The sequence below is a fragment of the Lissotriton helveticus genome, chromosome 9, assembly GCF_964261635.1.
Source record: "Lissotriton helveticus chromosome 9, aLisHel1.1, whole genome shotgun sequence".
Taxonomy (NCBI): Eukaryota; Metazoa; Chordata; class Amphibia; order Caudata; family Salamandridae; genus Lissotriton; species Lissotriton helveticus.
In genome coordinates this window covers 3705195-3731487 of record NC_136070.1, presented here as the reverse complement: position 1 = coordinate 3731487, position 26293 = coordinate 3705195, and the positions used below count along the sequence as shown (strand labels likewise).

The 26293-nt window shown below is 55.9% G+C and overlaps 1 protein-coding gene across 2 annotated transcripts in view; it reads right to left on the bottom strand.

Moving 5' to 3' along the window:
* The window catches only part of LOC144780842 (fibrous sheath-interacting protein 1-like), a 746598-nt gene that overhangs the window by 132391 nt on the left and 587914 nt on the right, over positions 1-26293 (bottom strand). The gene's annotated exons all lie outside the window — the stretch shown is intronic.

Here is a 26293-nt window from a genome sequence, read left to right as displayed (position 1 = left end):
GTCACAGAGATGTTTATAGTAATATTGGTGAGCGACCGCTGCGTACAACACTGACAACGCACGTCACTGTTCCTGAATATTAGAGGCGTGCAGCGCACTGTCAGTGCCCGTCAGTGCACGGTCAGTGCACGGTCAGTGTAGGGTCCGTGCAGGGTCCGTGCACGGTCCGTGCAGGGTCAGTGCACGGTCAGTGCAGGGTCCGTGCAGGGTCAGTGCAGGGTCAGTGCACGTCAGTGCAGGGTCCGTGCAGGGTCAGTGCAGGGTCAGTGCAGGGTCCGTGCAGGGTCCGTGCAGGGTCCGTGCAGGGTCAGTGCAGGGTCAGTGCAGGGTCCGTGCAGGGTCAGTGCACGGTGAGTGCAGGGTCCGTGCAGGGTCAGTGCAGGGTCCGTGCAGGGTCAGTGCAGGGTCAGTGCAGGGTCAGTGCAGGGTCCGTGCAGGGTCCGTGCAGGGTCCGTGCAGGGTCCGTGCAGGGTCAGTGCAGGGTCAGTGCAGGGTCCGTGCAGGGTCAGTGCACGGTGAGTGCAGGGTCCGTGCAGGGTCCGTGCAGGGTCAGTGCAGGGTCAGTGCAGGGTCCGTGCAGGGTCCGTGCAGGGTCAGTGCAGGGTCAGTGCAGGATCAGTGCAGGGTCCGTGCAGGGTCAGTGCAGGGTCAGTGCAGGGTCCGTGCAGGGTCCGTGCACGGTCAGTGCAGGGTCCGTGCAGGGTCAGTGCAGGGTCAGTGCAGGGTCCGTGCACGGTCAGTGCAGGGTCAGTGCAGGGTCAGTGCAGGGTCCGTGCACTGTCAGTGCAGGGTCAGTGCAGGGTCAGTGCAGGGTCAGCGCACTGTCAGTGCAGGGTCAGTGCAGGGTCAGTGCAGGGTCAGTGCAGGGTCCGTGCACTGTCAGTGCAGGGTCAGTGCAGGGTCAGTGCAGGGTCAGTGCAGGGTCCGTGCACTGTCAGTGCAGGGTCAGTGCAGGGTCAGTGCAGGGTCCGTGCACTGTCAGTGCAGGGTCAGTGCAGGGTCAGTGCAGGGTCAGCGCACTGTCAGTGCAGGGTCAGTGCAGGGTCAGTGCAGGGTCAGTGCAGGGTCCGTGCACTGTCAGTGCAGGGTCAGTGCAGGGTCAGTGCAGGGTCAGTGCAGGGTCAGTGCAGGGTCAGTGCAGGGTCAGTGCAGGGTCCGTGCAGGGTCCGTGCAGGGTCAGTGCAGGGTCGGTGCACGGTCAGTGCAGGGTCAGTGCAGGGTCAGTGCAGGGTCAGTGCAGGGTCCGTGCAGGGTCAGTGCAGGGTCCGTGCAGGGTCCGTGCAGGGTCCGTGCAGGGTCAGTGCACGTCAGTGCAGGGTCAGTGCACGGTCAGTGCAGGGTCCGTGCAGGGTCAGTGCAGGGTCCGTGCAGGGTCCGTGCACTGTCAGTGCAGGGTCAGTGCAGGGTCCGTGCACTGTCAGTGCAGGGTCAGTGCAGGGTCAGTGCAGGGTCAGTGCACGTCAGTGCACGTCAGTGCAGGGTCCGTGCAGGGTCAGTGCAGGGTCAGTGCAGGGTCAGTGCAGGGTCCGTGCCCGGTCAGTGCAGGGTCAGCGCACGTCAGTGCAGGGTCAGTGCAGGGTCCGTGCAGGGTCAGTGCAGGGTCAGTGCAGGGTCAGTGCAGGGTCAGTGCACGTCAGTGCACGTCAGTGCAGGGTCCGTGCAGGGTCAGTGCAGGGTCAGTGCAGGGTCAGTGCAGGGTCCGTGCCCGGTCAGTGCAGGGTCAGCGCACGTCAGTGCAGGGTCAGTGCAGGGTCCGTGCAGGGTCAGTGCAGGGTCCGTGCAGGGTCAGTGCAGGGTCCGTGCAGGGTCAGTGCAGGGTCCGTGCAGGGTCAGTGCAGGGTCCGTGCACTGTCAGTGCAGGGTCCGTGCAGGGTCAGTGCAGGGTCCGTGCAGGGTCAGTGCAGGGTCCGTGCAGGGTCCGTGCAGGGTCAGTGCAGGGTCAGTGCAGGGTCAGTGCAGGGTCCGTGCCCGGTCAGTGCAGGGTCAGCGCACGTCAGTGCAGGGTCAGTGCAGGGTCCGTGCAGGGTCAGTGCAGGGTCCGTGCAGGGTCAGTGCAGGGTCCGTGCAGGGTCGGTGCAGGGTCCGTGCACGTCAGTGCAGGGTCCGTGCAGGGTCAGTGCAGGGTCAGTGCAGGGTCCGTGCAGGGTCAGTGCAGGGTCCGTGCAGGGTCAGTGCACGGTCAGTGCACGGTCAGTCACCGGCTGAAGAACAAAGAAAGAGATGAAATGAAATCATAATCAAAGTGATCCGAACGGGGCCCCAATCTTTAACCCCCCCTGGACCTGGGGTGAAGGTCTGACACTGGGCGGCCTTCTGTCCATCATCTGTAGTGTTTGTGTTTGGTTTTGTTTGCGCCCCCCCCCCCCCCCTGCCCTGCACCGCGGGGGCGGGGCGGACGCCCTCGCCCAGGGCGCTGTCTGTCTGTCTGTCTGTCTGTGAGGCAGACACATGAGATGCCCCCCCACCCCCCGCACACGGAGCTCCGCCGCCGCCGCTCACTTTCCAGGGAAGATTAAAGTGAATTATCACTTTCAGGGGGGGGGACGGGGGGGGCACTGGGGGGGGGGGCGGTCTGGGCTTCTAGCGGCTGAGACCAGTTGAATTATTGGTTGAAAGAAGCAAAGGTCACGTGATGCCCCCCAGGACGAGGAAACACTGGGGGGGGGGGGGGCAGTGGCTCAGTGAGGCATGACCCCCCAGTGACGTCACCGCGCAGGAATGTCCCCTGCAGACTCGGCCGAGGTGTGAATGTCACAGACCTCAGCCAAAGTCTGCAGAAAAGTGTCTGCATTTTATTTATTATATTTATTTATGCGTTTTTCTATAGCGCGGACTTTACCCGGAGGCGTCGGAGGCTTCACAATAGGAACAGAAATGAAACATAATGAGAAACTTTAAACAAGAACAGATTACAAAAGCAAACGTTACGTTACATAAGGTAATAGTGACAATTGTGAGCAAACAAAATACATGAGGTAGTAAAAAGTGCACAAGAGGAAAAAGTGACAAGTGTGCAGTTACAAGAGAAAACAAAGTATAATTTGAGGTATAATACTGCAAAAGGTGCTAGACACTCAGGCACAAGAACAAGCGTTACGTGGGCAGGGTGGCACTTGTGCAAGTATCAAAGGTAAAGACATGTGAGAGGTAGCAGCCGTGTGCTACCAGGGCAGAGTGGTGTGTGCATGTTACAAAAGGGCACGAACACCAGTACATGGACAACACTACAAACAGGCAGACACACCAACCACAGGAACACACTGGGAAGGCACTTCCATGGGCATGGAAAGTAGAAATTTTCAGTAGTGGGACGTCTTCCTCCAAATAACAAGAGGACGTGAATTACTTTTGGAGGTGTCTCTGGAGGAGGAGAACTTTGAGGTCCCTTTTGAAGGCCTGGGAGGAGGTGGTGGTCCGGAGCTGAGGCGGAAAGGAGTTCCAGATTCTCACTGCGTTGCCTGAAAAGGATTGGGCCTTGTTCTTTCCTTCTTGAAAGTGGGAGGTTCAAGCAGTAGATTCTCCGCATTGCGTGAAGGTCTAGAGCCTTCAGAGAGTTTCAGTTTATTCGCCAGGTAGCGCGGAGAGGAGGAGTGCAAGGCTTTATGGGTGATGCAGGCAGTCTTGTAGATAGCTCTAGCCTCGAAGGGAAGCCAGCGGAGGGTGGATAACATCGGTGTGATGTGATCGCTTCTTTTGGCCCCATAAATGAAACGAGCTGCTGAATGGAAGACAGACTTAAGTGGGGACAGGTGGGATTTGGGGAGGCCAGTAAGAAGAGAATTGCAGTAGTCTAGTCTGGAGAGGACCAGCGATTGCACCAGGGTTATAAGGTCCTGCTCCGGGAAGAAGCGTCGTATTCCCCAAAGAAGGTGCAGTTGGTAACGAGCAGATTTTGCAGTAGAATTGATGTGGGGAGTTAGAATGAGTTTTTTGTCGAGAATGACACCAAGGGATTTTGCGCTGTCGACAATGATGGGTTTATTGTTTAGTAGATTCATCTCATCCATCCATGATTGAACCGGGGGAGGAGAGAGTGAGGAGGAGAAGAGGAGGAATTCAGTTTTGGAGGGATTCAGAATCATTTGATGAGTTGACATCCAGTTTTGAATGGAGTCAAGAGTAGATCTTAGGATGGAGAGATCGTGAGTGGAGGCAACCTTGAGGTAGAGTTGAGTGTCGTCTGCATAGAGATGATAGTGAATCCCGGATTTGCTTAGGAGGTTTCCCAGTGGTTCTAAGTAGAGATTGAACAATGTGGGTGCAAGTATAGAGCCTTAAGGAACACCTTGACCCACCGCCACAGGAGAAGAGAGACTGTTCGCAATTTTGATCATTTGAGATCTGTCAGAGAGGAAGGATGCAAACCATTTGAGCACAGTGCCCTCCATGCCCATTCTCTGTTGAAGGATATTGAGGAGGGTGTTGTGATTGACAGTGTCAAAGGCTGCAGAAAGGTCAAAGAGAATTAGCAGACAGGACCCCCCTCCCCATCGAGTGTCCTCAGCGCATCATCAACCACTTGCAGCAGGGCTGTTTCAGTGCTGCAGTTTTGGATGAAGCCTGACTGACAATTGTCAAGAAGATCATTGTCCTTGATATGACGAGAGAGTTGTTTTGCTACACATCTTTCTGTGATCTTCGCAAGAAAGGGAAGGTTAGTGATGGGGCGCAAGTTGTTGAGGTCATTCGCATCAGCAGTGGGTTTTTTAAGCAGAGGGGTGACCTGCCCAGTTTTGAAGGGGACAGGAAGGGAGCCTTGCCATAGGGAGAGGTTGATCAGAGTGGTCCAATAGGAAAGGGAATGGGTATAGAAGTTAACGGCAATGGCACTGGGGATAGGGTCAAGAGAATGGTTGGAGGGCTTTGTTTCGCGTATGCACTTGAGAAGGGCATCTTCAGATATGGGGTCAAAGCTCTGCCAAAGGGCTAAGGATTTGCGCTCCTCTGGAGGTGTAGGATGAGCGACCTGATCCACAAGTGATTTCACTTTTTCATCGAAGAAAGTAGCGAAATCCACTGCTCTCTTAGTAGAATCCTCCACCTCGGAGGATGTGGGAGAGCAGCTCGGAATCTTGATGAGATCGAATAGTTTTTTGGGTCTATTTTTGGCGGAGTCAAGGAGGGCTTTGAAATGCGCCGCTTTCTCAAGGAAGATGTGCTTGTGGTACTTGGATCTTGCTGAGCGAAGCATGGCTAAATTGTCTGTGGAGGGCACTTGCCTCCATTGCTTCTCCAGGAATCTTAGCTGCTTCCTTTCCTCATAAAGGGATTTGTTGAACCAAGGTGCTGAGGGAGTGGACCTGATCCTTTTGCTTTTGAGTGGAGCGACGTTATTGATTTCAGCTGCAAGAACTGTGAGGCATTGGGAGGTGAGATCGTCAACAGCTATGTTCGGGTCTAGCTTTGGGAGTGATAGCAAGGCTGATTCACAGAGGGGACCGACATCAATATTTTTGGCATCACGGAACCAGGAGATGGCCCTCTTGGGTTGGCCAAGAGTTATAGAGTGTGAAAGTTGGAGAGAGAATGGGATGAGGTGGTGGTCAGACCAATCTACATGAATTGGGGTAGTGGTAGACAGTATGCCTGCTTTAGAAATAACAAGGTCCAGGATTGCGCCCTTAGAGTGGGTTGGTTCAATGCAGTGTTGGATAAGATCGTTTGTGGAGAGGAAGGTGGCCAGAGAGCTCGCAGAGGAGTCTTGCTGTACGCCCCAGTGGAGATTGAAGTCACCCACGAAGGTCTGATTGTCACTTTATGTGTATTGGTCGCTGATGAAGTCAGTGAGATCTTCTATGAACAAAGGGCCACTACGAGGCGGGAGGTAGATGATATGGAATCTGAGCGGTGAACGGTGTTGCAATTGAAGCTCCAGAGAAAGGCATTCAAAGGTGAGGGAGGAACTGCTTGGAGAAGCCTTAAGTTGGAGGGCGTTTCTAAAGATGACTGCAACACCTCCCCCTGTGTTTTCAGTTCTGTCATTCCTAAATATGGAATAGCCTGTGGGTAATAGGAGATCAAACATAGAGTGAGAGGTATCGTTGAACCAGGTCTCTGTGAGGAAGAGCATGTCAAGTTTGTGAAGGGTGATGGTGTCGGAGATTTCAAGTTTATGTTTTACTGCAGATCTGCAGTTGTGGAGCATACAGCGCAGCTCTGTCAAGACTGTTTTGGTGACGGGGGCACTTGGGCTCCGAAGGGTGATCGGGATGTTGTACTTATGTGGGGGTGCTCGGGAAGGTTTAGGTGGATGCTTTGTTCTGACAGAGGTGATGATCGGAATAGTGTAGATAGTGGGGTTGCTAGGGTATGCCTGTTGAAGGAGGGTGGCGTTCAAGGGCTTGTGTGAGTTAACGACGTTTGTAGACGATAGGTTGGGCTTGGCTGTAATGGAGTGAGGGGGCGAGGTGCATCTTATTGGAAGTTGGGAGGGAGTAGAGGTGCATGGATGGGTGGAGATCTTAGAGCATACAAGTGAAATGGCAGCTGTAAGCTGGGAGATGGAGGTGATCAGAGAGCCTAGCGTATTTTCCAGTGGGAATGAGGCAGAGCATGGAGGGTTGGGTGGCTCTATTGAGACAGGGGAGGGTGGAATTGGTGGTGGAAGGCAGGGAGAGGTAGGGGGACAGGAGGTACGTTGGGGAGAGGTGGGGCGACAGGAGGTAAGTTGGGGTGTGGGGTTCACAGGTGGAGTAGGTGAATTGGGCGTTAAAAGAGAGATTTGTCATTGTTGGTGTTGCAAGAGGGAGAGGAATTAGGGAAACATTTAGAGGGAGAGAGGTGCGGAACTACGGCGGTAGGGAAGTAGGAGTGGGGAGGCCTGAGTGGCGTCATGGGAATGTAGGAGGTTTGGGAGGAAAAGAGGTGCAGTGGTTGTGGAGGTCCTGTCAGTTAGGAGAGGTGGCAGTGAGGGAACGGTCATCTGGCAGGGTGAGGGGGGTTGAGAGAAAGGGAAGTTGAGGAAAGGAAGTGGTCCTGCTGGGCCCGAGGGAGGGAGATGGAAGGGGTTACTAGGAGGGGAAAGGGGGTAGTGCTTCAGTACTGGGGGAGTAGGAGGGAGGAGAGAGATGCAGCGGGAATGTGGCGAAAACGGGATGAATGACGAGGGGATGAAGGGGTGGAGAGGAGGGATGGAAGGAGGGATAAGGGGAGCATAGGGAAAGTTAATTGGGGGAGAGGGTTGGAGGAGAGGTGGACTAAAAAGGGGGGTGATAGGAAGAAGTATGGGGGAGGATAGGAGATTGGAGTATCGTGATAGTGCAGATGGGACGAGGAGCGTGTTAGCTAGTGGTAAGGCTGAAGTAATGTGGGAGGGGACATACTGTGAGGGGGGAGGAATAGGAGATGAGGTAAGTTGGGGCAGGGAGGGTAGAGGGCCGACCTGTGCTTCTCGAGAGTGCAGCCAATTGGAGTGGGGAGGGGTCGGCGGGGGAGAAAGGGAGTACTGGGTGGAGCTGGAAGGAGAGACAGGGGGAAGCCCGGTTGCAGAGGAGGGGAGTAGGGAGGGGAAGAGGTGGTCAAACAGCGAGAGGCAGGCGTCTTTGCCTTGGATCATGACAGTACCGTTGTTATAGAGTGAGATAGTGAGGTAGCCATTGAAGCACTCAGAGGGGGACATTTTTAGTTGTTTCCCATAAGGGATAGAGGAGGAGGAGGTGACGTTAAGGGAATTGTAAAAACTGTTGGACCAAGAGGGGGTGTCGCGAGTGAAGAAGATGAAATTGTTTTTGAGCCGCCCAAGACAACCATTGTAAAATTGATCAACAAAAAGGCAGTCCGGGAAACGTTCAATAGTGTTATGCTTCAGTCGTTTTATTGTAGCTTTAGTCTGGTCGGGAGGATAATTGATTTTGTAGCTATTGGCTCCAGACTTAACTCGAGAGGTGGCCATGTTGAGAAGATGAGGCGAAGAAGGGTGGGGGAGGGATGAGAGGGGTGTTATTGGGAAGGCGGTGGTGAGGAGAAATAAAAGGGCAAAAAGGGGGCGCATAATCCAAACGTTTATGGTGAGATAACCAAGTTAGTGTGCCGTCAGGGAAGTGAGGTGGGAATTTGTTAGGCCCTTCATCTAGGGGTATGAGGTGCCACCTAGCACTAGGAAAAAGTTACAAGGGAAGTATTTGCAAATAGTAGGGATCCAACCCAAAGCAAGTAAAGACAAAGTAGAACAGATTAAGAATGACCACCCAGTGTCCATTGGAAAACACTGAACTTAGCCCCAGCCTGCTGATAGAACCATATTCGGTACCAACCGCCATGTATGCCCAAGTTCTCAACAGACTACTATATGACCTTAATCTCCTATGAGACACCAACGTTAGGGCAAAAAGCATACGGTGGATCACAAATTGAATTAGCAATGGCTAGAAAATGCACAGCAGCCTCGTCATCTTCAGACCACCTCTGATGCCGCAGGAGTCACGACTTAATTAGAACTGTCCCCACGGCGAAAGTTGCTCAATAGGTGCAGCAGGCACTACTAGATGTGCACCTGTGAGAAGGTCTAGACAATGCAGCTGGCTGTAAATCTGATTGATTGATGGCTTAAACGATGCAGCTGGCACTACTTGCTGCGCAGCTGTAAGAAAGGCCTAAACGATGCAGCTGGCACTACTTGCTGCGCAGCTGTAAGAAAGGCCTAAACAATGCAGCTGGCACTACTTGCTGCGCAGCTGTAGGAGGCCTAAACGGTGCAGCTGGCACTACTTGCTGCGCAGCTGTAAGAACGGCCTAAACGATGCAGCTGGCACTACTTGCTGCGCAGCTGTAGGAGGCCTAAACGGTGCAGCTGGCATACTTGCTGCGCAGCTGTAAGAACGGCCTAAACGATGCAGCTGGCACTACTTGCTGCGCAGCTGTAGGAGGCCTAAATGGTGCAGCTGGCACTACTTGCTGCGCAGCTGTAGAAGGCCTAAACGGAGGAATGTATTTCTCGCAGATGCCCCCAGGGCTGTCCGGTTGCTGCAGGAAGCACTGGCCGTGAGGATGACACATCTGGAAGACAGTCTGTGAGCTCACTTGATGTAGCTCAGTAATTAGGCGTGCAGGTGCGCGCTGTGCGCGGCGTCGAGGCTCTCACCTGCTCTCGGGTCCGCTCCCAGCTCTCCACCGTGTTGAAGGGCACGCTCGTGTCCATGAAAGATCAGACAGAGACAGTGATTATAATGTGCCAGGGGCCCCTGCAAATAGCAATGGGGGTGCAATTAGCTGCTCCAAAGGCACAAGTTCGGGCGAGGAGCACTGATAATGGCAATGTAGAGAGCAGTCTCTAATTCCGCCATCTTAAGGTCAGGCATTCATGAATGGACATGGGCTTCTTTCAGGCAATAGGAATCAACGAGTGGCCAGCATAACAACTAGGGCTGAGTTTTATCCCCACTAGCAGTAGACTCGTTGCGCTGGACATTGGTATGAGAGTCACAGGCTGGGGAACAGGTTAAGAGGCATCCTGCACTGAACGCTGCGCCAATTTGAAGTCAGGCCTCTCCCGAGCGGGGTCTCTGGCCAGACCCAGCCTAGCCCCCCCCCCCGCTCCCTCCTCAGAGTGAATACAGAGGGGGGGGGGGGATGGACAGGTTCAGATCCCCCGCGCCCTCATCCCTTCTGGCAGTTTGAGTGTTTACCATTTACTGTAGTACTACCCTTGTGCCTGTGTATGGTACCCTTTTGTAACTTGCACACATCACTTTTCTCTGGTTTCACAGTGTATGCTACTTCTCACTTTTTGTTTGTTTTCTATACTTGCACAAGTGCCACCATTGCCTACGTAACGTTTGTTCTTGTGCTTGAGTGTCCTCCATTTAGTGAAGTATTTTACCTCGACTTGTACTTTGTACACTTTTGTAACCTGCACACATGTCACTCTTTCCTCCTGTAATGCACCGTTTGCTCCTCTTGTATTTTGTTTGCTCACAATTGTCACTTTTGACTCATGTAACTTAACGTTTGCTTTTGTAATTTGTTCACTTGTAATGTTCTCCTCATGTATCATTACCGTTCCTATTGTGAAGCGCTCTGACGCCTTCGGGTAAAGTCTGCGCTATATAAAAACACATAAATAAAATAAAAATAAAAACCAGAGTGAATACAGAGGGGGGGTCACGGAGGGAGGGTCACGGAGGGGGGTGGTCACGGAGGGGGAGGGTCACGGAGGGGGGGGGGTCACGGAGGGGGGGGGGTCTCCTTCGCCTGTACTTTGGATAAAGCGGAGCTGCGGACAGTGACCTTACTGCTGTGATCTGCCTTCCGAGCCCAACGCTACAGTTCGCCGGACCAGCTTCGCGGGTCCCGCTTCACCTGGACACTCTGTGGGGGCTTGTGGCAGTTTACAGGGCTGCGAGCGTGAAGGCAGGGACTCCAACTACCAGGAGTCCCTGCGAGGCCAATCGTTGTCACCTGGCCCGCTCTCCCTGTAACCACACCCACAGCGCACCGGCTGTTGGTAAAAGCAGCCTCATCTCCTTGCACCGGTGGGTTCTCCTTCGCCTGTACTTTGGCTAAAGCGGAGCTGCGGACAGTGACCTTACTGCTGTGATCTGCCTTCCGAGCCCAACGCTACAGTTCGCCGGACCCGCTTCACGGGTCCCGCTTCACCTGGACACTCTGTGGGGGCTTGTGGCAGTTTACAGGGCTGCGAGCGTGAAGGCAGGGACTCCAACTACCAGGAGTCCCTGCGAGGCCAATCGTTGTCACCTGGCCCGCTCTCCCTGTAGCCACGCCCACAGCGTACACGTACATAAACAGCACAATACAAGCGCAGAACGAAGCGCGGAGCGAAGCCCGGGCAAAGGGCGGGCCGTTCGAGGACGGCAGAGACCGGGACCGGGCCACCCCCCCAGGTCGGATTATTCCATTATCCCACCAGCCACCAGGCCCTGACCACATTGGGGTCGAGATGTCTACCAGGGAAACAAGGAGTAAAGCGTCGCAGGCCTTGTCAGGAGCCGCTAAAGGTCCCATCGATAATTACTTCGTCAAGGCGGGATCACTCTTGATAGACGAAATCACTGTACTTGAAAGACGTATTTCCCAGGAAATTGATTGGGTAAGGAGATCATCAATGGGCCCAATGGCTCTGGCTAAGACCCCTGAAGGAAGGCCAGAGCCTAATAACTTTAACCATGAGGGCCCGGGGGTTAATCAGTCACCTGTTAACTCAGACCTCACTAGGGAGGCCTTGGAAGATCTCGAGGATATGAGCCTAATGACCTTACCGATGGGCCAAATACCACCCATCCCACTTCCAACCCCCAATATCGACTCAGCCATTGTCACCATTGCCGAGAATGATTCGGATATCTTAAGGGGAGCAAGGGAAGGAGCAATTCAAAAAAGGAAGAAAGGGGGACAAACTAAGGGAGGATGTAAGTCAAAAACATCTAAGCCCATCCCCACTAAGGGTGATGCTAGCTTTGGTAGTAACATCCTTGACCAACCACCCAATACCAGACTGGAGGCCCCACCAGTAACCACTATTCCTAGGGGCACATCTTCTCATTCCATCAACACTTCAACGGAATCCTCTAGTGAGGATCTAACACTTGCAGATATAGGTACACTCTTTAGGTCTCTCCTTGGCCCCCTTGAAGCTCGGCTGATAAAGATCGAAGCCAGGCTGGTCATCATTGAAAAATCTACAGTCCAGCTTGCAGACAGCCTGAAAATAGAAACCAAGGGAGACAAAGGGGGTTAGAATCAAAGCTTAAAAAGGGTATTGATTCCTCAACTCTAACGAGAAAGAACGCCCAAGCTACTTCGCAACACACACAACACATATCTAATCAGAACAAGACCCCGCAACCCTTGGCCACTACAAATAAAACTAACTCACCTATACAAACTCAGGTACCACCACTTAGCCCCCAAAATACAACTTCACACCCCAAAGGCAATGTCACAACCTCGGATAAATCGCATAGTGACTCAAAACCCCCAGATAACATCCCTAATAATCTTCGTAAAATTAAACCTGTCAATTTACCACCTGAGGCATCCCCTTATACAGTAATCCTGGTGGGTGTACCTGAGCTAAAACCTACCGCTATTGAGACGACTGCTTCCCTTAAGAATAAAGTCATCAATTGGTTGTCTATTTATAGACCTCTTCCGCAAGGCACGTCTAGCGACGTCCTTATGGTGAGACGGACTACCTGGGTTGGCAATACGAGAAAAACAACCAGAGGTGACTCAAGGTCAGTTTTAGAGAACCCAGGACAGCCTCTTACATCTGCAGCTGGGACCAGGATGACCAAGGGAGTCTCAATCAGTCTCTCCCTCTCTCATTCTTCTACCCTTCAAATATGTACTCATTAGAAGACCAGAGATGGGGGCATCATCAAGATCTACTGGAAGAGTGGGAGAGCAATCGTGCGGGGAGGAGGGACACTTATTATCACAGGAGTATGATCCCCGAATATTTACCCCATATGGTGACGATGAAGGATGGGAGACTAGCACTAGGAGGAGGGGCGGATGGGGGGGGAGAGTGAGAGGAGTCCCGGGGCCATATAGAATTCATCAGCCCGCTTATCTCCCAGCCTCGAAATGGTCGACTGACTGCCTGAGTCTATAGTTAGGGACCAGCACCAATCCCACACACTAGATGGTAGTGAGGATATAACTATCTCCTGTGAACAATCCCAGGTCCCACGAGAAGTGATAACTGTTCCTAATGATCTTGCACACCGCCAGGACCTTGGTTACTCTACAGTAGATACACTGGGCAATGATAGTAATTTAGGTGTAGGTCAGGGGGAATCGCCACAACACCTAATGGTAAATCTCGTTACAAAAGAGAATGACAATTCTGGCACTGTTTCATTACTTCCAAGACCTCCAACACTCAACCTGATTTCATGGAATGTAGCTGGGTTGGGTAATAAAATGGACTGCCCAGACTGGGTTTCTTTTATCAATACCAAAAGTATCTGCCTTTTCCAGGAAACTTGGGCAAGGGAGGAGTACACATGCTCGGGGTTTGCAGTGTTTTGAAAACCCGCTAAATGGGGGGGAAGGGGACGACCGTCAGGAGGGTTGTCAACTTGGGTAGCCTCTCAATTAGGTTGTCAGGCAAGACGGCTAACAGTCGATTCCGAAGACATATTACCTGTCTTGTTAGAATGGCCAAACTCCTCCAAATTGATGATATTAAATGTCTATTCGCGACCTGTAGCTTTATCATGCGAATCGAACACCATAGAGGAACTCTCGGTTTTCTTGAGTGAAATCCCAAGAGACCTCCCATACCTGGTTGAAGGGGACTTGAATTCGCAATATGAGCCACTGCCTGGCCTTCTTGATGGACCCTCCCTAGAGGAGGATTCAAGATGGCTGATACCTCCCACGGTGGCACCTCCATCAAGAGCTTGGACTTCCCTTGCATTGCAGATTACTGCCCTTACCTTAAATCATGGCCTAAGGGCCTGTAATGGGCCTATTAAATCAGACATCCCAAGCAAATGCACCTTCAATAAAGCAGGAAGGGAATCCAGAATAGATTATGTCCTTGTCCAATTATCTTGTTGGTCATGAATCATTGACTTTAGGGTACTGGATAGAGGGGACAGTGATCATAACGCCCTCGAACTTGAATACGCCATGCCAGGCATCGAGGACACGGGACAGGACAAAGAAAGTGTAAAGACAGGGTTATTGTTGGAGAATAATAGGAGGAGAGTCAGGTGGGGAAAGTTGGCCACAAGTGGTGATAAGTTACCAAGGCTTTACGCAAGAATTACCCCTGTGCTGGAAAAGGCATTCGTTCTTGGCAAGGATCTCGTTAATGGGGAAAACAGAGAGCAATTATGGCGAACCCACGAAGAAGTAATAAGTACCTTAGAGTCAGTTCTCTTTGCAAATGGCGCGGATAGAACCAGCGGGTTGCACAAAAAGTCCTGGTATAATGCCACATGCCAGGGCTCGAAACGTGAACTCCTACTCGCAATTAAGGTGCGTGGATCACAGAAGGAGATACAAGCCAGAAGACGGGCATACAAGATACTGTTGGTAAATGCCAAGGCCGAATGGGATCAACAACATTGGGAGAAACTCTCTGGTGCACTAGCCACCAAAGACTCTCGCAAATTCTGGCAGTTAGTCAATAATTGGTCAGAAGATCTCCCGTCGGCAATTGAACCCAACATTGCCCCGAGTGTCTGGAAAAATCACTATCAGTCCCTATATGCAGTAGAGGACGCTGCCCTGAGTATACCCCACCGCACAATAGCGAGTGGCCAGGAGGGTGAACCCTTCACGGAAAAAGAAGTCCGGGTAGAAATTGCGGGCTTGGCAGCAGGCAAAGCCCCGGGCCTCGATGGGGTCCCAGGGGATCTTTTCAAGCAGGAGCCAGGGATATGGGCTCCCTATCTCCTGTTGATATTTAATGCGGTCCTTGGGGGAATGGAGGTCCCGGATACTTGACTGGGAGCAGAGGTGGTCCCAATATTCAAAAAGGGATCCCCTCTGCTCCCAGACAACTACCGCCCAATAAGCCTTATCGATGTATCCCAGAAGCTTTTCGGTAGGCTAATATTGAACCGTTTGCAGAATTGGATTGAGGAGACAGATACCCTGAGCCCATATCAGGCAGGATTTAGGAGGGGGGTCTCCACAATTGATCAAATATTTAGATTAAACCTCATGTATTGGAGGACTGCACTGATCGAGGGCGGCACCTTGTACACGGTTTTCGTGGACCTACGTGCCGCCTTTGATCTGGTGCCAAGATCAAAATTGTGGAGGGTAATGGAAGAGTTAGGCGTCCCGAAAGACATTCTTGCGGTCTTGATAAAGTTACATCAAAATAACTTTGCACGCGTCAGGTGCGGGAGAGGTGGCAACTTAACCGAAACATTCCCCGTTCGCAGAGGGGTGAGACAGGGGTGCGTGCTCGCACCGACCCTGTTCTGCCTCTTTGTGAACGGGGTAATCGCGCACCTGGCGGGGATTGCAAATACTGACGCCCCAAAATTGACCGGCAGCAGGGTGCCCGCAATCATGTTTGCGGATGACACCCTGCTGCTGTCCAAATCCCCGATGGGCATACAGCGGGTGTTGGATGGTTTCCTGGAGCTCTGTACTGATAGGGGACTTGAAATTAACCCCCAAAAGACAACATTTATGATCTTAAACCCCACGTCGTTCAAGCGTCCAAATCCCTTGCTCGGTACAGTGCGCTTGGAAAGGGTTCACACAATAGAGTACTTGGGGATAACTCTAAACCAAAACTTAACGTGGGGGGAACACCAGACAAAGGCAAACATGAAATTGGCCCAGAAGGCGGGTGGTATTATGAGAATTGCGACTAAGTCATCATACCGCCCTCTCACCCCTGCTATTCAAATTTACAAGGCACAGGCACGGGGGGGTGTTACTTATGGGGGAGAGTTGTGGGGCCACATTCCATCGTCCACTTTGCTAACCACAGAGAATAAATTTCTGAGGCAGCTGACAGCCCTTCCCCTAAGTACCCCACTTCTGCCCTTGCGACTGGACCTGGGTATGAGGCCTATTACGGAGGAACTAGGGCTCAAACCACTTACATTCTGGCGCCGTCTCTGGAGTAGCCAAGATCTTCCTTCCTATAGATCTGAGCTACAGGAATTTTTATTACTACCCAACGCCACCAAAATCCCTTGGTTAAAATACATCAAGAGAACCTGCGAAACCAGAACTATGGTTGACCCGGAAAACACAAGCACGAGGATTCCAAGGAAAGCGCTCTCCAGAGCATACTACGATAAAATGCTCCATCGAGCCCTCGATAGCGCACGAGAGGGATCTCTGACACACCGCTTTATCATAACCAAAGACTCGTATAAACTTGAAAGTGTTTTGGATGGCATGACTCCTGTCTTAACAAGAACATTATTCCTGCAATGGAGGTACGGGACCCTTCCGTTGTTTTCCTTTACTAAAGCATGGTCCTGCCGGTCTCCCACGGAGACGTACCCGGCATGTGACCACATAAAGGAGAACGAGGTGCACGTGATTTTCTTCTGACGAGCCTACCAGAACAGCAGGAAATTTTGGCTCGTCCCCCTCCTAAAAAACTTGGGTTTTAGAACATTTTTACCTGCTTATAGAGTTTTAAAGACAGACTTATCGCCCAATTGTCTTTGCTTTGGCAACATTTTTAACGGCGATGTGGCACACCCGAACCCGACTGATAAAGATGGCTGGAGATTCTTGAAAACTCTTTGATTCCCTGTCACCCCTTCTATTAGTATTCTCTTTTTTAAATGTCCCATGTATCCAACAGTAATGATTTACTTATGCTCTGCGATTTAATCTAATGTGGTATTTTGTACATCTTTTATGATCTTGTGATCGAAATAAAGATTTCAAATGGGAGGGGGGGGGTCACGGAGGGGGGGTGGTGTAAATAACAGGCCAGGGGCCCCAGCCCTTCCCTGCTCCGAACAGACAGTGAGCCCTGGGGAGCTGTGGCCCTGAGGGGGGGTTGCGGGGGGGGGGGGTCGTTTTCATGATAATCCGCTCTTGGCTGCCAGGCGGGGGCCTCTGCCAGGGCTCGGCCCCCACACAAAGGGGCTGGCACGAGCGCCGGCAGGAAAGTGCTGACCCCGAACTTCCTTTCTTCTCTCCAAGTTCATGCAGCGGCCTGGGGGGGGGGGGGGGGGGCTCAGGGGACGGCTCAATGATTCCCCCAGACCGCCACCCCCCCGGATCACCCAATGCAGCCTGGTGTGATGACGGTGGGGGCTCAATGATGCCCCCAGCCTGGGCCCCCCATCACCCAGGGCAGCCTAGCTGTGTGAGTGTGTGTGTGTGTGGGGGGGGGGGGGGGGGATCTCTGGAGCCCAAGGCCCCCGGCCTGCCCCCCCCCCATCACCCAGTGCAGGCTGCTGGGGGAGGGTGGGGGCATGGCCACCCCCCCAGCTGGCACCACCCCGGCTCCGTCGAGGGGGGGGGCAAACAACACGAAGGTGAGAAATCTAAGACGACAGAACATGTCACTGCCAGCTCTTTATTAGCTCGGGCTCTGCCCAACTGGCACCCTCACCCCCTGCAGCCTGGCTCTGATCCCGAGCAGGGGGAGGGCGATGGGCACAGCCTTTACCCCTCACCCCCTGCTGCCTGGCACTGATCCTGTGTCCTCACTGGTAGTAGCCCTGTGTCCGCACCGGTAGTAGCCCTGTGTCCGCACCGGTAGTAGCCCTGTGTCCACATTGGTAGTAGCCCTGTGACTGCACCAGTAGTAGCCCTGTGTCTGCACCGGTAGTAGCCCTGTGTCCGCACCGGTAGTAGCCCTGTGACCGCACCGGTAGTAGCCCTGTGTCCGCACCGGTAGTAGCCCTGTGTCCGCACCGGTAGTAGCCCTGTGTCCGCACCGGTAGTAGCCCTGTGAACGCATTGGTAGTAGCCCTGTGTCCGCACCGGTAGTAGCCCTGTGTCCGCACCGGTAGTAGCCCAGTGACGCACCGGTAGTAGCCCTGTGACTGCACCGGTAGTAGCCCTGTGAACGCATTGGTAGTAGCCCTGTGTCCGCACCGGTAGTAGCCCTGTGTCCGCACCGGTAGTAGCCCTGTGTCCACATTGGTAGTAGCCCTGTGACTGCACCAGTAGTAGCCCTGTGTCTGCACCGGTAGTAGCCCTGTGTCCGCACCGGTAGTAGCCCTGTGACCGCACCGGTAGTAGCCCTGTGTCCGCACCGGTAGTAGCCCTGTGTCCGCACTGGTAGTAGCCCTGTGTCCGCACCGGTAGTAGCCCTGTGTCCGCACCGGTAGTAGCCCTGTGTCCTCACTGGTAGTAGCCCTGTGTCCGCACCGGTAGTAGCCCTGTGTCCTCACTGGTAGTAGCCCTGTGTCCGCACCGGTAGTAGCCCTGTGACCGCACCGGTAGTAGCCCTGTGTCCTCACTGGTAGTAGCCCTGTGTCCTCACTGGTAGTAGCCCTGTGTCCGCACCGGTAGTAGCCCTGTGACCGCACCGGTAGTAGCCCTGCCCTGTGTCCTCACTGGTAGTAGCCCTGTGTCCTCACTGGTAGTAGCCCTGTGTCCTCACTGGTAGTAGCCCTGTGTCCGCACCGGTAGTAGCCCTGTGTCCGCACCGGTAGTAGCCCTGTGTCCTCACTGGTAGTAGCCCTGTGTCCGCACCAGTAGTAGCCCTGTGTCCTCACTGGTAGTAGCCCTGTGTCCGCACCGGTAGTAGCCCTGTGACCGCACCTGTAGGAGCCCTGTGACCGCACCGGTAGTAGCCCTGTGTCCGCACTGGTAGTAGCCCTGTGTCCTCACTGGTAGTAGCCCTGTGTCCTCACTGGTAGTAGCCCTGTGTCCGCACCGGTAGTAGCCCTGTGACCGCACCGGTAGTAGCCCTGTGTCCGCACTGGTAGTAGCCCTGTGTCCTCACTGGTAGTAGCCCTGTGTCCGCACCGGTAGTAGCCCTGTGTCCTCACTGGTAGTAGCCCTGTGTCCGCACCGGTAGTAGCCCTGTGACCGCACCGGTAGTAGCCCTGTGTCCTCACTGGTAGTAGCCCTGTGTCCTCACTGGTAGTAGCCCTGTGTCCTCACTGGTAGTAGCCCTGTGACTGCACCGGTAGTAGCCCTGTGTCCTCACTGGTAGTAGCCCTGTGTCCGCACCGGTAGTAGCCCTGTGTCCTCACTGGTAGTAGCCCTGTGTCCGCACCAGTAGTAGCCCTGTGACCGCACCGGTAGTAGCCCTGTGTCCGCACCGGTAGTAGCCCTGTGTCCGCACCGGTAGTAGCCCTGTGTCCTCACTGGTAGTAGCCCTGTGACCGCACCGGTAGTAGCCCTGTGTCCTCACTGGTAGTAGCCCTGTGACTGCACCGGTAGTAGCCCTGTGTCCTCACTGGTAGTAGCCCTGTGTCCTCACTGGTAGTAGCCCTGTGTCCGCACCGGTAGTAGCCCTGTGTCCTCACTGGTAGTAGCCCTGTGTCCGCACCGGTAGTAGCCCTGTGTCCTCACTGGTAGTAGCCCTGTGTCCGCACCGGTAGTAGCCCTGTGACCGCACCGGTAGTAGCCCTGTGTCCGCACCGGTAGTAGCCCTGTGTCCGCATTGGTAGTAGCCCTGTGTCCTCACTGGTAGTAGCCCTGTGTCCTCACTGGTAGTAGCCCTGTGTCCGCACCGGTAGTAGCCCTGTGTCCTCACTGGTAGTAGCCCTGTGACCGCAGTGGTAGTAGCCCTGTGTCCTCACTGGTAGTAGCCCTGTGTCCGCACCGGTAGTAGCCCTGTGTCCGCACCGGTAGTAGCCCTGTGTCCTCACTGGTAGTAGCCCTGTGTCCTCACTGGTAGTAGCCCTGTGTCCTCACTGGTAGTAGCCCTGTGTCCGCACCGGTAGTAGCCCTGTGTCCGCACCGGTAGTAGCCCTGTGTCCTCACTGGTAGTAGCCCTGTGTCCGCACCGGTAGTAGCCCTGTGTCCTCACTGGTAGTAGCCCTGTGACCGCACCGGTAGTAGCCCTCTGTCCGCACCGGTAGTAGCCCTGTGACCGCACCGGTAGTAGCCCTGTGTCCGCACCGGTAGTAGCCCTGTGTCCTCACTGGTAGTAGCCCTGTGTCCTCACTGGTAGTAGCCCTGTGTCCGCACTGGTAGTAGCCCTGTGTCCGCACTGGTAGTAGCCCTGTGTCCTCACCGGTAGAAGCCCTGTGACCGCAACGGTAGTAGCCCTGTGACCGCATTGGTAGTAGCCCAGTGACCGCAGTGGTAGTTGCCCTGTGACAGCATTGGTTGTAGCCCTGTGACAGCATTGGTTGTAGCCCTGTGACCGCACCGGTAGTAGCACTGTGACCGCACCGGTAGTAGCCCTGTGTCCGCACCGGTAGTAGCCCTGTGACTGCACCCGTAGTAGCCCTGTGACCGCACCGGTAGTAGCCCTGTGACTGCACGGGTAGTAGCCCTGTGACCGCACCGGTAGTAGCCCTGTGACCGCACCGGTAGTAGCCCTGTGTCCGCACCGGTAGTAGCCCTGTGACCGCACCGGTAGTAGCCCTGTGACCGCACCGGTAGTAGCCCTGTGTCCGCACCGGTGGTAGCCCAGTGAACGCACCGGTAGTAGCCCTGTGTCCGCACTGGTAGTAGCCCTGTGTCCGCACCGGTAGTAGCCCTGTGTCCGCACCGGTAGTAGCCCTGTGTCCGCACCGGTAGTAGCCCTGTGTCCGCACCGGTAGTAGCCCTGTGACCGCACCGGTAGTAGCCCTGTGACCGCATTGGTAGTAGCCCAGTGACCGCACCGGTAGTAGCCCTGTGACCGCACCGGTAGTAGCCCTGTGACTGCATTGGTAGTAGCCCAGTGACCGCACCGGTAGTAGCCCAGTGACCGCACCGGTAGTAGCCCTGTGACCGCACCGGTAGTAGCCCTGTGACCGCATTGGTAGTAGGCCTGTGTCCGCACCGGTAGTAGCCCTGTGACCGCACCGGTAGTAGCCCTGTGACCGCATTGGTAGTAGCCCAGTGACCGCAGTGGTAGTAGTCCAGTGACCGCACCGGTAGTAGCCCTGTGACCGCATTGGTAGTACCCCTGTGACTGCACTGGTAGTAGCCCAGTGACCGCAGTGGTAGTTGCCCTGTGAACGCATTGGTAGTTGCCCAGTGTCCGCACCGGTAGTAGCCCAGTGACCGCACCGGTAGTAGCCCTGTGACCGCACCGGTAGTTGCCCTGTGACCGCAGTGGTAGTAGCCCAGTGACCGCACCGGTAGTAGCCCAGTGTCTGCACCGGTAGTAGCCCAGTGTCCGCACCGGTAGTTGCCCTGTGACCGCAGTGGTAGTAGCCCAGTGACCGCACCGGTAGTAGCCCAGTGTCTGCACCGGTAGTAGCCCAGTGTCCGCACCGGTAGTTGCCCTGTGACCGCACTGGTAGTAGCCCAGTGACCGCACCGGTAGTAGCCCAGTGACCGCACCGGTAGTAGCCCAGTGTCCGCACCGGTAGTAGCCCAGTGTCCGCACCGGTAGTTGCCCTGTGACCGCAGTGGTAGTAGCCCAGTGACCGCACCGGTAGTAGCCCTGTGTCCGCACCGGTAGTAGCCCTGTGACCGCAGTGGTAGTAGCCCAGTGACCGCACTGGTAGTTGTTCTGTGTCCGCACCGGTAGTAGCCCTGTGACCGCATTGGTAGTTGCCCTGTGACCACACTGGTAGTTGTTCTGTGTCCGCACCGGTAGTAGCCCTGTGACCGCAGTGGTAGTAGCCCAGTGACCGCACTGGTAGTAGCCCTGTGTCCGCACCGGTAGTAGCCCTGTGTCCGCACCGGTAGTAGCCCTGTGTCCGCACCGGTAGTAGCCCTGTGTCCGCACCGGTAGTAGCCCTGTGACCGCACTGGTAGTAGCCCTGTGTCCGCACCGGTAGTAGCCCTGTGTCCGCACCGGTAGTAGCCCTGTGACCGCAGTGGTAGTAGCCCAGTGACCGCACTGGTAGTTGTTCTGTGTCCGCACCGGTAGTAGCCCTGTGTCCGCACCGGTAGTAGCCCAGTGACCGCACCGGTAGTAGTCCAGTGACCGCACCTGTAGTAGCCCAGTGACCGCACCGGTAGTAGCCCAGTGACCGCAACGGTAGTAGCCCTGTGTCCGCACCGGTAGTAGCCCTGTGACCGCACTGGTAGTAGCCCTGTGTCCGCACCGGTAGTAGCCCTGTGTCCGCACCGGTAGTAGCCCTGTGTCCGCACCGGTAGTAGCCCTGTGACCGCACTGGTAGTAGCCCTGTGTCCGCACCGGTAGTAGCCCTGTGTCCGCACCGGTAGTAGCCCTGTGACCGCAGTGGTAGTAGCCCAGTGACCGCACTGGTAGTTGTTCTGTGTCCGCACCGGTAGTAGCCCTGTGACCGCATTGGTAGTTGCCCTGTGACCACACTGGTAGTTGTTCTGTGTCCGCACCGGTAGTAGCCCTGTGACCGCAGTGGTAGTAGTCCAGTGACTGCACTGGTAGTTGTTCTGTGTCCGCACCGGTAGTAGCCCTGTGACCGCATTGGTGGTAGCCCAGTGACCGCACTGGTAGTTGTTCTGTGTCCGCACCGGTAGTAGCCCTGTGAACGCATTGGTAGTTGCCCTGTGACCGCAGTGGTAGTAGCACTGTGTCCGCACCGGTAGTAGCCCTGTGTCCACACCGGTAGAAGCCCTGTGACCGCATTGGTAGTACCCCTGTGACCGCATTGGTAGTTGCCCAGTGACCGCAGTGGTAGTAGCCCTGTGACCGCAGTGGTAGTAGCCCTGTGACCGCACCGGTAGTAGCCCTGTGACCGCACCGGTAGTTGCCCTGTGTCCGCACCGGTAGTAGCCCTGTGACCGCACCGGTAGTAGCCCTGTGACCGCATTGGTTGTAGCCCTGTGACCGCACCGGTGGTAGCCCAGTGACCGCACCGGTAGTAGCCCTGTGTCCGCACCGGTAGTAGCCCAGTGACCGCACCGGTTGTAGCCCAGTGACCGCACTGGTAGGAGCCCAGTGACCGCACCGGTAGTAGCCCTGTGTCCGCACCGGTAGTAGCCCAGTGACCGCACCGGTAGTAGCCCAGTGACTGCACCGGTATTAGCCCTGTGACCGCACCAGTAGTAGCCCAGTGACCGTACTGGTAGAAGCCCAGTGACGGCACCTGTAGTAGCCCAGTGACCGCACCGGTTGTAGCCCAGTGACCGCACTGGTAGGAGCCCAGTGACCGCACCGGTAGGAGCCCAGTGACCGCACCGGTAGTAGCCCAGTGACCGCACCGGTAGTAGCCCAGTGACCGCACCGGTAGTAGCCCAGTGACCGCACCGGTAGTAGCCCAGTGACCGCACCGGTAGTAGCCCAGTGACCGCACCGGTAGTAGCCCAGTGACCGCACCGGTAGTAGTCCAGTGACCGCACCTGTAGTAGCCCAGTGACCGCACCGGTAGTAGCCCAGTGACCGCAACGGTAGTAGCCCAGTGTCCGCACCGGTAGTAGCCCTGTGACTGTACCGGTAGTAGCCCAGTGACCGCAACGGTAGTAGCCCAGTGACCGCAACGGTAGTAGCCCTGTGTCCGCACCGGTAGTAGCCCTGTGTCCGCACCGGTAGTAGACCTGTGTCCGCACCGGTAGTAGCCCTGTGACCGCACCGGTAGTAGCCCTGTGACCGCACCGGTAGTAGCCCAGTGTCCGCACCGGTAGTAGCCCAGTGTCCGCACCGGTAGTAGCCCTGTGTCCACATTGGTAGTAGCCCAGTGACCGCACCGGTAGTAGCCCAGTGTCCGCACCGGTAGTAGCCCTGTGTCTGCACGGGTAGTAGCCCTGTGTCCGCACGGGTAGTAGCCCAGTGACCGCACCGGTAGTAGTCCAGTGACCGCACGGGTAGTAGCCCAGTGACCGCACTGGTAGTAGCCCAGTGACCGCACCGGTAGTAGCCCTGTGTCTGCACGGGTAGTAGCCCTGTGTCCGCACGGGTAGTAGCCCAGTGACCGCACCGGTAGTAGTCCAGTGACCGCAGTGGTAGTAGCCCAGTGACCGCACCGGTAGTAGCCCTGTGTCTGCACTGGTAGTAGCCCTGTGACCGCATTGGTGGTAGCCCAGTGACCGCATTGGTTGTAGCCCAGTGACCGCACCGGTAGTAGCCCTGTGACCGCACCAGTAGTAGCCCTGTGACCGCACCGGTAGTAGCCCAGTGACGCACCGGTAGTAGCCCTGTGTCTGCACCGGTAGTAGCCCAGTGACGCACCGGTAGTAGTCCAGTGATGCACCGGTAGTAGCTCAGTGACCGCACCGGTAGTAGCCCAGTGACGCACCGGTAGTAGTCCAGTGACCGCACCGGTAGTAGCCCTGTGTCCGCACCGGTAGTAGCCCTGTGACCGCACCGGTAGTAGCCCTGTGACCGCACCGGTAGTAGCCCAGTGACGCACCGGTAGTAGCCCTGTGTCTGCACCGGTAGTAGCCCAGTGACGCACCGGTAGTAGTCCAGTGACGCACCGGTAGTAGCTCAGTGACCGCACCGGTAGTAGCCCAGTGACGCACCGGTAGTAGCCCTGTGTCCGCACCGGTAGTAGCCCTGTGTCCACACCGGTAGTAGCCCTGTGTCTGCACCGGTAGTAGCCCTGTGACCGCATTGGTGGTAGCCCAGTGACCGCACCGGTAGTAGCCCTGTGACCGCACCGGTAGTAGCCCTGTGTCCGCACCGGTAGTAGCCCTGTGTCCGCATTGGTAGTAGCCCTGTGTCCGCACCAGTAGTAGCCCTGTGACCGCACCGGTAGTAGCCCTGTGTCCGCATTGGTTGTAGCCCTGTGTCCGCACCGGTAGTAGCCCTGTGTCCGCACCGGTAGTTGCCCTGTGTCCGCACTGGTAGTAGCCCTGTGTCCGCACCGGTAGTAGCCCTGTGACAGCACCGGTAGTAGCCCTGTGTCCGCATTGGTAGTAGCCCTGTGTCCGCACCGGTAGTAGCCCTGTGACAGCACAGGTAGTAGCCCTGTGTCCGCACCGGTAGTAGCCCTGTGTCCGCACCGGTAGTAGCCCTGTGTCCGCACCGGTAGTAGCCCTGTGTCCGCACCGGTAGTAGCCCTGTGTCCGCACCGGTAGTAGCCCAGTGAGTGCACCGGTAGTAGCCCTGTGACAGCACCGGTAGTAGCCCAGTGTCCGCACCGGTAGTAGCTCTGTGACCGCATTGGTAGTAGCCCAGTGACCGCAACGGTAGTAGCCCTGTGACCGCACCGGTAGTAGCCCTGTGACCGCACCGGTAGTAGCCCTGTGTCCGCACCGGTAGTAGCCCTGTGACCGCAACGGTAGTAGCCCTGTGTCCGCACCGGTAGTAGCCCCGTGTCCACAGAGGCCTGGGATCCCCCACCACCCCCCCCACCCCCCTCCACCGTCCCCCAGTGCAGTGTTTGCAGGCGGCGCCCTGGGCGAGGGCACACTGCGCCCCTGGGCCTCTTCCGGGAATGGAGCCTCCTTGTGAAATACACCACAGGGGTGCGGTGCACGTGGGGTCGTGACACGAGGTGCGGATGGATTCCAAGGGCCAGTTAACTGGAAAGCATCTGCGATGCGTTTCCCGGCAGGAGCCCGTCTCTGCAGGTTAACCCTTTCAGCTCCTCTGACCTCTAGGAACAGCCACTGCCCCGCTTGGCATCCATTCATTTATTAAGAGTATTGTATAGCGCCAACATGACCCAAGGGGGTATCAGGGCGCTTTAAGTAGGAGAGAACAAGAAGGTCTGGAAGATACCGGAAAACCCAAGAGGATATATTGCAACACCACAAAGACAATATACAGGAGAAGAGAAGAGCAGTAACAAACAAACAAGCATAGGACCAGCAAGGAGACAGGATGAACCCGCGCCAGTCTTGGAGAGGACGCTGACCATCTACCCCCTTACCAAGCCGCTGCCCCTCGGCCTCTGAAGAAGGACCCCCTTTCCAAGCCGCTGCCCCTCAGGCCTCTGAAGATCGACCCCCTTACCAAGCCGCTGCCCCTCAGGCCTCTGAAGATCGACCCCCTTACCAAGCCGCTGCCCCTCGGCCTCTGAAGAAGGACCCCCTTACCAAGCCGCTGCCCCTCGGCCTCTGAAGAAGGACCCCCTTACCAAGCCGCTGCCCCTCAGGCCTCTGAAGAAGGACCCCCTTACCAAGCCGCTGCCCCTCAGGCCTCTGAAGATCTACCCCCTTACCAAGCCGCTGCCCCTCAGGACTCTGACGATTGACCCCCTTACCAAGCCGCTGCCCCTCAGGCCTCTGAAGATCGACCCCATACCAAGCCTCTGAAGATTGACCCCCTTACCAAGCCGCTGCCCCTCAGGCCTCTGAGGATTGACCCCTTTACCAAGCCGCTGCCCCTCAGGCCTCTGAAGATCGACCCCCTTACCAAGCCGCTGCCCCTCAGGCCTCTGAAGATCGACCCCCTTACCAAGCCGCTGCCCCTCAGGACTCTGAAGATTGACCCCCTTACCAAGCCGCTGCCCCTCAGGCCTCTGAAGATCGACCCCCTTACCAAGCCGCTGCCCCTCAGGCCTCTGAAGATCGACCCCCTTACCAAGCCGCTGCCCCTCGGCCTCTGAAGAAGGACCCCCTTACCAAGCCGCTGCCCCTCGGCCTCTGAAGAAGGACCCCCTTACCAAGCCGCTGCCCCTCAGGCCTCTGAAGAAGGACCCCCTTACCAAGCCGCTGCCCCTCAGGACTCTGAAGATCTACCCCCTTACCAAGCCGCTGCCCCTCAGGACTCTGAAGATTGACCCCCTTACCAAGCCGCTGCCCCTCAGGCCTCTGAAGATCGACCCCCTTACCAAGCCGCTGCCCCTCAGGCCTCTGAAGAAGGACCCCCTTACCAAGCCGCTGCCCCTCGGCCTCTGAAGAAGGACCCCCTTACCAAGCCGCTGCCCCTCAGGCCTCTGAAGAT